Source organism: Cololabis saira, chromosome 9, assembly GCF_033807715.1.
Source record: "Cololabis saira isolate AMF1-May2022 chromosome 9, fColSai1.1, whole genome shotgun sequence".
Classification (NCBI taxonomy): Eukaryota; Metazoa; Chordata; class Actinopteri; order Beloniformes; family Belonidae; genus Cololabis; species Cololabis saira.
Window position 1 is genome coordinate 2,108,514 of NC_084595.1, and position 11,353 is coordinate 2,119,866.

At 41.7% G+C, this 11,353-nt stretch overlaps 1 protein-coding gene across 4 annotated transcripts in view; it reads right to left on the reverse strand.

The window, feature by feature from the left end:
• Positions 1-11,353, reverse strand: part of adamtsl2 (ADAMTS-like 2) — a 58,841-nt gene that overhangs the window by 47,169 nt on the left and 319 nt on the right. The window contains exon 1 of one of the 4 annotated variants that reach the window (XM_061730332.1): positions 10,653-10,731. The exons of the other annotated variants lie outside the window; for them this stretch is intronic. The gene's annotated coding sequence lies outside the window, so the exon portion shown is untranslated. Of the gene's footprint in view, positions 1-10,652; positions 10,732-11,353 lie in introns of those variants that run through there. 4 annotated transcript variants of the gene reach the window in all.

Below are 11,353 nucleotides of genomic sequence, written 5' to 3' on the forward strand. Positions count from 1 at the left end.
ATGAATGAATGAATGAATGAATGAATGAATGAATGAATGAATGAATGAATGAATGAATGAATGAATGAATAGTTTATTTTGGTTACATTATATTATATGCAACTTATCTTGTGTGCACGTAACTGACAAATCGTTATCCTACATATTTACACTAATCAGTTTCACACAATAAAACAAACCGGAAAAGGAGTCGCTGCAGACAAAGCTTATTCCTGCTGATCCTGCACCAAAAGATAACCCAGTTTATCAGTAATACAAAAGACAAGAACATTTACTCTAAAATGTTCTGCATGATTAAATTATATTCAAATCATTTTGCATTGTAATCCTTAATTATTTTGTCTTTCTTTATTTCTTTCTTCATCGTTTGTTCTTGTGTTTTTGGACGTCTCCAAGAGAAAACCTCTTCTGTCTGAAAGGAACCTGGAAACCTGGCAACACCTACGACAATCAAACCAGTTTTAAAATGTTTTACACAAGAATACGTCCCTTTTTGAAAGAGAAGGCTGTAAGTTTTACCCTCGGCTGCTGCTCATGAGCAGCTGGTGGAGACTGAGGGGAACGAAGGGAAACGTCCCGACCACTAATGAGTCCTGAGGCTGAAACCCAGCCGTTTACACCTCCTTCATCCCTCCATCCTCTATCATCCTTCCCTCATCCTCCCTTCATTCATCCCTCCTTCATTCATCCTCCCTTCATTCATCCCTCCTTCCCTCATCCTCCCAAACCCACAGAGAGGCTGGAGAGGGATTTGTTTTACATCCCCAGAACAAGCTTGTGGTCTTAAGCTTTCCTTCCCTTCACCTCCAGGAACGTCTGCGGTCGTACGAGCTAAAACATGCTGGCACTTCTGCACAACTTTCCCGTCTGGGTTTCTGAGCCTCTTTCTGGAAAGTAAAATCTGATTAGCTCCTTTTTTACGCCTCTGACGTAGAAGAAGGAGAGACGGGTCTTGATGTCTGGATGTCTTGACGTAGAAGAAGGAGAGACGGGTCTTGATGTCTGGATGTCTTGACGTAAGACCTCCCCGTTCTTGAACTGAATGCCAGAATTTAATAACTTTCTGACCAGGTTGTTCGTGTTTACGACCCGTCAAACACGGAGGAGCCGGACTTTGCTGGACCTGGTCCGGCGTTCAGGAACAACTTTCCCACTTTTTTCTCAAAATTGTACTTCAGGTTCTGGTCCAGCTTTCAGGTTCTGGTCCAGCTCTCAGGTTCTGGTCCAGCTTTCAGGTTCTGGTCCAGCTTTCAGGTTCTGGTCCAGCGTTCCCTGTGATGAGCGTTGTGACACCGTGGCTGACCTGAAACTCCAGCTTCCTACCCCCTGCAGAGGCGACACCTTGGAAGTAGCTTCAACAAAGACTTGAACCACGGGAATGCCATACGATGAACTTCCTGACTGACTGATGTTAATACCAACTCATTTGGCCACAGACCTGAATAACGAGAACACCCTATGGGTCGGCACACCAACTCAGACCCGATCTGTGCAGGTCTGCTCACCACCGGCTTACTGAATAAAACTCACTACACCACAGCAGATTTTCTGAACTGGATTTTATATTATTCCTCAACACCTGCTAGCTTGTCCAGTCCTAGCTTGGTACAGTCAATAAATATAAGTCAACCCGCGACCGAAGCTTCTCCCAGAGCTTTTCTGAGAGAGATTCCTCCCCAAACAAGCTGAGAGCAGGACCAGAACGGCCTTAGAAACAAAGACAATTAAACGGGCTCCACCCTGGTGCAAGTTCAGGCTGCAGTGGAAACTTGTATGACTTCATGTAGATTCTTCAGACCTGGACATTTAGTGAATGAAACACCCACGAGTCTTTATATCAAACCATTCAAAAGTTATGGCAGAAAGTAGGAACTATCAAATATGGACCAATCAGATGAAGGGGGGGGCGCGCTTTTTGGCGTCTAGCGTCGCCACGGTAACGCTTTTGACTGAGAAAAGTAATGCGCGTCATCGCGGGATGGAATCGCACATTTTGATGTATAACAAACCTGGGTGCACGTTACGGTTCGGGCCGTATTAACGGCCGAAGAAATGGCATAAATTGCGGCAAAATTACACAAATTAATTCAAAATGGCCGACTTCCTGTTGGGTTTGGGCCATGGCGCCAAGAGACTTTTCTTTAAGTTGTGACATGATACAGGTGTGTACCGATTTTCGTGCATGTACGTCAAACCGTATTGTGGGGCTTGAGGCACAAAGTTTTCTAGGGGGCGCTGTTGAGTCATTAGGCCACGCCCATTAATGCAAACCATTAAATATCACATTTTTCACCAGGACTGGCTTGGTGCAGAAATTGGTGACTTTTGGGGCACGTTTAGGGGGAAAAAAGGCCCTCCTTTCGTCGGAAGAAGGAAAATAATAGTAAAGAAAAATCCCTACAGATACAATAGGGCCTTCTCACTGTAAGTGCTCGGGCCCTAATTAATAATACAAATATAATATAGTTTACAAAAGTGTACATTAACAAGAGGAAGAACTGCTGATAGCTGGACTCTGCTAGTTCCTCAGACACGTCGGTTTAAAATAAAGCCCATGAAACAGACAGAGTTCCGGATCTTTCCTGTGGAGCTGAAAGCTACAGATGTCTGAGTCGTGTTCCCTGAGGAACCTCGACCTCCATCCATCACAATCCTGGACCACCTGAAGTGGCAGCTCAGATCTCCACGTTTATCCGTCTGTTTCCAACCGGCGAGGCAAATACACTAAACTCTTTACACGTTTATCTGTCTGTTTCCAACCGGCGAGGCAAATACACTAAACTCTTTACACGTTTATCTGTCTGTTTCCAACCGGCCAAGCAAATACACTAAACTCTTTACATATTTCTGTTTGAAAATATGGAGGCAGGATTCCAGCCGGAGTCGGGTTTCTGCAGGTTTCTGCTCAGACGTGAGTGAAACACGACGGCGCTAGCCGGAACATCCCATCATCCTCGGGTCCGAGCTAAGGCGGTTAGCCTTGTTAAAATAAGCACAGGCTCGTCTGGCCCGGTTTCACGTCTGGCTTTCTCTGGCACTAAATATTGGTGACAGGTGTCTCGGAGCAGCAGCGGCGGCGGCGGCGTTAGCACCTGGACTTCATTATCCAACCAGACAGGGCTGGAGTGGAGCCAAACACACACACACACACACCGAACACACACACACACAGAACACACACACACACACCGAACACACACACACATCCTGACAGACACGGCTACGCATGTGTTCAGCTTCAGCTTACACTACACACTCATTCTTACCTTTACTTCTAGGTTTTTACCCGTCAACCCGAAGAGTTTCAGGATTTTTCACTTCATTTATTCAGACACTTGCACTTTCTCCTCCGAGCAACACGTTCTGATAAAGTTCTTAACTAGGAGCTGCAGGGTTTCAGATCTTTGACTCTATAGGGAACAATGTAGTTCCAGCTTTGTGTCTTTGCTGCTAGGCAGATAAACATAAATCAATGTGACCTAATGCAATGAACATTGATTGAACAGTACTTTTTTTGATGCATTGTGGGATACGTTGAGTGATCTATACACTTTACCTGCTCCGCCAGGTCTAATCAAGCGACAGGTGAGTTTATGAGGGACAATTCCTTCTAAATCATCACAGAACTAGAAACCAAACTGTCTTAATCTGGTTGGATTCAATTTGGTCTCAATTTGGTTGGATTTCTCAGTGATGGAGATGTTCTAAAGAGATAGAGGTTGACTCTCAGTGATGGAGATGTTCTAAAGAGATAGAGGTTGACTCTCAGTGATGGAGACGTTCTAAAGAGATAGAGGTTGACTCTTCTCAGTGATGGAGATGTTCTAAAGAGATAGAGGATGACTCTTAGTGATGGAGATGTTCTGAAGAGATAGAGGTTGACTCTCAGTGATGGAGATGTTCTACAGAGATAGAGGTTGACTCTTCACAGTGATGGAGATGTTCTACAGAGATAGAGGTTGACTCTTAGTGATGGAAATGTTCTAAAGAGATAGAGGTTGACTCTTCTCAGTGATGTATATGTTCTAAAGAGTTAGAGGTTGACTCTTAGTGATGGAAATGTTCTACAGAGATAGAGGTTGACTCTTCTCAGTGATGGAGATGTTCTACAGAGATAGAGGTTGACTCTTCTCAGTGATGGAGATGTTCTAAAGAGATAGAGGTTGACTCTTCTCAGTGATGGAGATGTCCTACAGAGATAGAGGTTGACTCTCAGTGATGGAGATGTTCTACAGAGATAGAGGTTGACTCTTCACAGTGATGGAGATGTTCTAAAGAGATAGAGGTTGACTCTTAGTGATGGAAATGTTCTAAAGAGATAGAGGTTGACTCTTCTCAGTGATGTAGATGTTCTAAAGAGTTAGAGGTTGACTCTTAGTGATGGAAATGTTCTAAAGAGATAGAGGTTGACTCTTCTCAGTGATGGAGATGTTCTACAGAGATAGAGGTTGACTCTTCTCAGTGATGGAGATGTTCTACAGAGATAGAGGTTGACTCTCAGTGATAGAGATGTTCTACAGAGATAGAGGTTGACTCTTTTCAGTGATGGAGATGTTCTAAAGAGATAGAGGTTGACTCTTCTCAGTGATGGAGATGTTCTAAAGAGATAGAGGTTGACTCTCAGTGATAGAGATGTTCTACAGAGATAGAGGTTGACTCTTTTCAGTGATGTAGATGTTCTAAAGAGATAGAGGTTGACTCTTAGTGATGGATATGTTCTACGGAGATAGAGGTTGACTCTTTCTCAGTGATGGAGATGTTCTAAAGAGATAGAGGTTGACTCTTCTCAGTGATGGAGATGTTCTAAAGAGATAGAGGTTGACTCTTCTCAGTGATGGAGATGTTCTACAGAGATAGAGGTTGACTCTTCTCAGTGATGGAAATGTTCTAAAGAGATAGAGGTTGACTCTTCTCAGTGATGGAGATGTTCTACAGAGATAGAGGTTGACTCTCAGTGATGGAGATGTTCTACAGAGATAGAGGTTGACTCTTCTCAGTGATGGAGATGTTCTAAAGAGATAGAGGTTGACTCTTCTCAGTGATGGAGATGTTCTACAGAGATAGAGGTTGACTCTCAGTGATGGAGATGTTCTAAAGAGATAGAGGTTGACTCTTCTCAGTGATGGAGATGTTCTACAGAGATAGAGGTTGACTCTCAGTGATGGAGATGTTCTACAGAGATAGAGGTTGACTCTTCTCAGTGATGGAGATGTTCTAAAGAGATAGAGGTTGACTCTTCTCAGTGATGGAGATGTTCTAAAGAGATAGAGGTTGACTCTTCTCAGTGATGGAGATGTTCTACAGAGATAGAGGTTGACTCTCAGTGATGGAGATGTTCTACAGAGATAGAGGTTGACTCTTCTCAGTGATGGAGATGTTCTACAGAGATAGAGGTTGACTCTTCTCAGTGATGGAGATGTTCTAAAGAGATAGAGGTTGACTCTTCTCAGTGATGGAGATGTTCTACAGAGATAGAGGTTGACTCTCAGTGATGGAGATGTTCTACAGAGATAGAGGTTGACTCTCAGTGATGGAGATGTTCTACAGAGATAGAGGTTGACTCTTCTCAGTGATGGAGATGTTCTAAAGAGATAGAGGTTGACTCTTCTCAGTGATGGAGATGTCCTACAGAGATAGAGGTTGACTCTTCTCAGTGATGGAGATGTTCTACAGAGATAGAGGTTGACTCTCAGTGATGGAGATGTTCTACAGAGATAGAGGTTAACTCTCAGTGATGGAGATGTTCTACAGAGATAGAGGTTAACTCTCAGTGATGGATATCTAAAGAGATAGAGGTGGACTCTTAGTGATGGAGATGTTCTACAGAGATAGAGGTTGTCATAGCTGCTCAGCTACCAACAGACTTTTCAGCAGCAGAGACAAACTAACAACATTAAAAAGCATCGCCGCTTGAAGCTTCTCTCTCTCTCTCATTTTTTAACTTGATACGGAACAGAAGACCCAGACCGGCAGCACATCTATCTAAGGAGACAGAGATAGATACATATATCATCTCCTAGCTGGAGATATTGTTAATGTGTATTGTTGATTGTCTTATGTTGTATTGTTGTGGCCATGGTGGCAGTGAAGTTTCCCCGTTGGGGATTATTAAAGTAGACTAGAGGAACTAGAGGAACCAGGACTAGAGGAACCAGGACTAGAGGAACCAGGACTAGAGGAACTAGAGGAACCAGGACTCGTAGAAACCAGACTCGTACATAGACACGTCTGGATCGGCCCAACAACGACAGATACAACAGAGAATCACTGGGAACCAGCAGGTTTGTTGGTCTGAGAATCCGAGCAGAGGTCAAAGGTCAGCAGAGTTTAAACAGAGGCCTGAACTGCTCACACTTGACCTTTGACCTCTTTGTTGACTCTCTCTGGGAACTGGATTCCCAGGGAGTCAGCGCTACGAGGCTCTAAAGCTTATTAAAGCTTTTTAAACTTCTCACTCAGACTCGGGTCAGACAGAAGAATCTGACGCTCATTTAAACTTTATTTAAACTTTATTTAAACTTTATTTAAACTTTATTTAAACTTATCTCTGCAGCTTTTACACCTGGACCTTTTTACAGAATGGAGATTCTGAATGTTGAGCATTTTCATCGGGGTTTGATTTGCTTCAGCTCCTGTCCCGCTGCTAGCTGTTAGCTGCTAACAGCTAACAGCTAGCTGTTAGCTGTTTGCTGTTTGCTGTTAGCTATTAGCTGTTAGCTGCTAGCTGTTTAGCTCTAACTTGTGTTTTGTAAAGAGTTTACTGTTAGAGGCAACAATGATGATTAATGTATGTATACAAATTGATTGATTGATTGATTGATTGATTGATTGATTGATTGATTGATTGATTGATTGATTGATTGATTGATTGATTGATAGATCGATCAACCAATCAATCGATCGATCGATCGATCGATCGACCGATTGATTGATTGATTGATCGATCTTCATATAGGACCTTTTAAACCTGGACAAGCAACCTCACCGTTACTGGAATTAAATGTATTTCAATTGAAAATACTTGATTAACCCCCAGAGGATAATTTATTAAATGATTAAAAGAGGTGAAGCAAAGATCAATAAAGGCAGAACAGTCGTAAATATGATCAAACCATCACCAGATGCAGAACTTTGAACTTAAAAAGATCATTTCCACCTAAGAAACACCAGCACTAACGCTGACTCAAACAAACATAAACCTTCTCTAGTGGAGAGAAATTAATACATTTAGTGACATTTATGTCATAATAAAAGCAGTTTTATAGTTTAGTCCTGAAATACGAGCACAAGTCGAACATTTGTCTTCAAAACCGTCCAAACCTGATGTTCAAAAGTCCTGGACCAGGAGAGATTTGGAGTGTTCAGGTTTTCACCACAAAACTGTCAGGACTCAGTCAGGACGTTTACCAAACACACATTAACACAATTTCAGAGCAGAAAAATTATTTTTTATGCTCGGAAATTGATTTCTAGTGTCTAGGTTTCAAACTACACGAATCCAAACGGAAACGAGCTGTAAACGTGAAAGATTTCTGCTGTTTTCCATCAGCTTTTACACGTCTACAGGAATCTGACATGTTTCTGATTCATATAAACCTCGTAGATGCTGAAATAAACTCACTCTGTTTAGGCCTGTGTTAAAAAATCGATTCTCCGATTTTAAATCGATTCTCATATTAATTCCTAAAAATCGATTCATATGTCTAAAGATCGATTAAAAAAAAAAAGAAAAAAAAAGGGGTTTTTTTTTTCCATCATTACATTACAACTTTTGGTACTTTTTTGTTTATGCCCAAAAAAGGAATATTTTGTTGGACACGAGAATAACTGGTGCCACGTTTTTGCCTTTAAATATGATTAAAGGTATGAAAACATTAAAGGAGAGCTTGTAAGAGCAATAATAAAACTAATCATAAAATGACCCCGATATGTCAACAGACATTTAAAAATCATGTTAATTTCAAATACTTATGTCACTGACAACAGCACTCAAGCCAGGATATTCCAGTTTAAAAAGAGGAGTTGCAGCCCTCAACTGATGTTTATGTTGAAGCTCCACCCTCCACCTATCTCCCAATCACCAAGTCAGTATTGTTTCTGAAGCTCCACCCTCCACCTATCTCCCAATCACCAAGTCAGTATTGTTTCTGAAGCTCCACCCTCCACCTATCTCCCAATCACCAAGTCAGTATTGTTTCTGAAGCTCCACCCTCCACCTATCTCCCAATCACCAAGTCAGTATTGTTTCTGAAGCTCCACCCTCCACCTATCTCCCAATCACCAAGTCAGTATTGTTTCTGAAGCTCCACCCTCCACCTATCTCCCAATCACCAAGTCAGTATTGTTTCTGAAGCTCCACCCTCCACCTATCTCCCAATCACCAAGTCAGTATTGTTTCTGAAGCTCCACCCTCCACCTATCTCCCAATCACCAAGTCAGTATTGTTTCTGAAGCTCCACCCTCCACCTATCTCCCAATCACCAAGTCAGTATTGTTTCTGAAGCTCCACCCTCCACCTATCTCCCAATCACCAAGTCGGTATTGTTTCTGAAGCTCCACCCTCCACCTATCTCCCAATCACCAAGTCAGTAATGTTTCTGAAGCTCCACCCTCCACCTATCTCCCAATCACCAAGTCAGTATTGTTTCTGAAGCTCCACCCTCCACCTATCTCCCAATCACCAAGTCAGTATTGTTTCTGAAGCTCCACCCTCCACCTATCTCCCAATCACCAAGTCAGTATTGTTTCTGAAGCTCCACCCTCCACCTATCTCCCAATCACCAAGTCAGTATTGTTTCTGAAGCTCCACCCTCCACCTATCTCCCAATCACCAAGTCAGTATTGTTTGGTCATCCGGGTTGCCAGCTCGGCTCTAATTATGGCAGCCATGGCAGCCTACGTTCCTGCTGCATTCTGCAGCCTACCTGGCAACCTCTGGTCGGGGGGAGGAGGGGGAGGGGACACGCCGCTCAACAATATTTTGAAAGTGACTGCAGTACCAGTTTTGGCCATTTCTTACAGACGGCTCCTTTAAAGTTTTCAGTTATAATTGCATAAATTGTCTATATTTCTTTATTTTATATACTGTCTTGGGGTTACATTTGCATAAATGTTAAAAAACAAATTCTCATAAATGGGGAAAAAATAAAAGCGATTTCCTCCGTCTCTGTTTCCTCCCTGGATCTGTTTGGTAATTCTGACCCACGATGTTTCTGAAAGCAGTTATAGTTATATATATATATATATATATATATATATATATATATATATATATATATATATATATATATATATATATATATATATATATTATTGTATTTATATATATATATATATACAGTTCTATCAGCATTCTGGGAGCTGATTGGTCCTTACAGCATCATTAGCTGCAACACTTGCTGTTGAATCTCAATATAATACTAGTATTAATATGTTGCAGAACTACAGTCATATCATTCATTCAACAGCTGAAAAAACTGTTTTATTAACACTAACCCAAATCAATATCAGATCGAATCGGATCGTGATAATCGATTTTGAATCTTAAGAATCGGAATCGAATTGATTCTTAATATTTGAATCGATCCCCAGCCCTGACCTGGACCAGACGAGTCCGTTATGAAGCAACTGTTCCTTCACATTCTGAAGTCGTCACCAGTTTGGAAAGTTACTCCAGGTACATTTAACTCTATCTATCTATCTATCTATCTATCTATCTATCTATCTATCTATCTATCTATCTATCTATCTATCTATCTATCTATCTATCTAGAGCTGGGTGTCGTCTGCATACGAGTTGATATTATATTTACGGACAGTGATGTTCCAGTTCCTACTTCTCATGAACTGGTTCAGTTCACATGGTTAAAAATGAATAGTTCACGTTCATAGTTCACCATTTTCACTTTGAACCAGTTCAAATTCCGTTCATTTCAATATTTCTAGGTGAGAACTAGGAATGAAACTCCCCCGATCCTAAACCGGTTCCCTGGATACGATCACGTATCGTCCTGCTGGCTCTAAACTTTACTAGGCTGTAAATCTGCAACAATGTAGTCCGTAATCTACGGAAGAGAATCAGAATTAAGAGAATCAGGGCCGTGAGGAGAGGAAGATTTCAGAGGGAAGATTTTTTTTTATTGTGCACTTAAAAAAAAAAGTCGGAATGTCGAGAAACAAGTCGAGATTTCGAGGAAAAAAGTTGAAATGTCGAGATTAATGTTGAAGTACAATTCAAGAATAAAGTCAAAATTTCATGAATAAATTTGAAATTTCGCCTTTTTTCTTAACATTTCAACTTTTTTCACGAAACTGACTTTTTTCTCAATTGTACTTCAACATTAATCTCGACATTTCGACTTTTTTCTCCACATTTCGACTTTTTTCTCCACATTTCGACTTTTTTCTCAACAGTTCAACTTTATTCACGAAACTTTGACTTTTTTCTCAACATTTTGACTTTTTTCTCGTAATTGTACTATGAAGCGTCTCTAACTGTTTCCTTCACATTCTGAAGTCGTCACCAGTTTGGAAAGTTACTCCAGGTACATTTAACTCGCTCTAACAGCGAAACAAAAGCTTGTTTTAAAGAGCCTACAACAGAAAAGCAGCTTTGATTCTCAGTCCAAGAGCGTGTTGGACAGAACCGTTACCTGTTTGGATAACGACCCGGAGTTTACAGACGTTGATGTGGACGTTCCAGCTCTGTTCTGCTGCCGTTTCAGAGACACAGAACGCCAGAAAAGTGCAGTTTGACAAGCAGAGCTGGCAGGAACTGGAGCTTTTTACCTCACCAGCTTCCACTCACACACACACACACACACACTAAAACACACACACACACTCAAACACACACACACACACACACACACTAAAACACACACACACACACTCAAACACACACACACACTCAAACACACACACACACACACACACACTCAAACACACACTCAAACACACAAATCTCCCAACAGCTGACAAGTTTCCAGACAGACCCGGGCCTCTCCAGGAACACACATCGCAACGCATGCCTGCACAAAAACACACTCTGCTCTCAGAACACTCAGCATTATTTGGTTGGATTTGTTTTGGTCTGGTGCAGAAACACATAAAGTCTGATTTGGGTCTGAATGTTCCGCCGTAAACACACGACGCAGCAGACCCGGGAACCTTAAACCAGGACCAGGAACCTTAAACCAGGACCAGGAACCAGGAACCAGGACTCTCCTCTCAGGTTAGTCAGCATTATTTGGTTGGATTTGTTTTGGTCTGGTGCAGAAACACATAAAGTCTGATTTGGGTCTGAATGTTCCTCCGTAAACACACCACGCCACAGACGCAGGAACCAGAAACC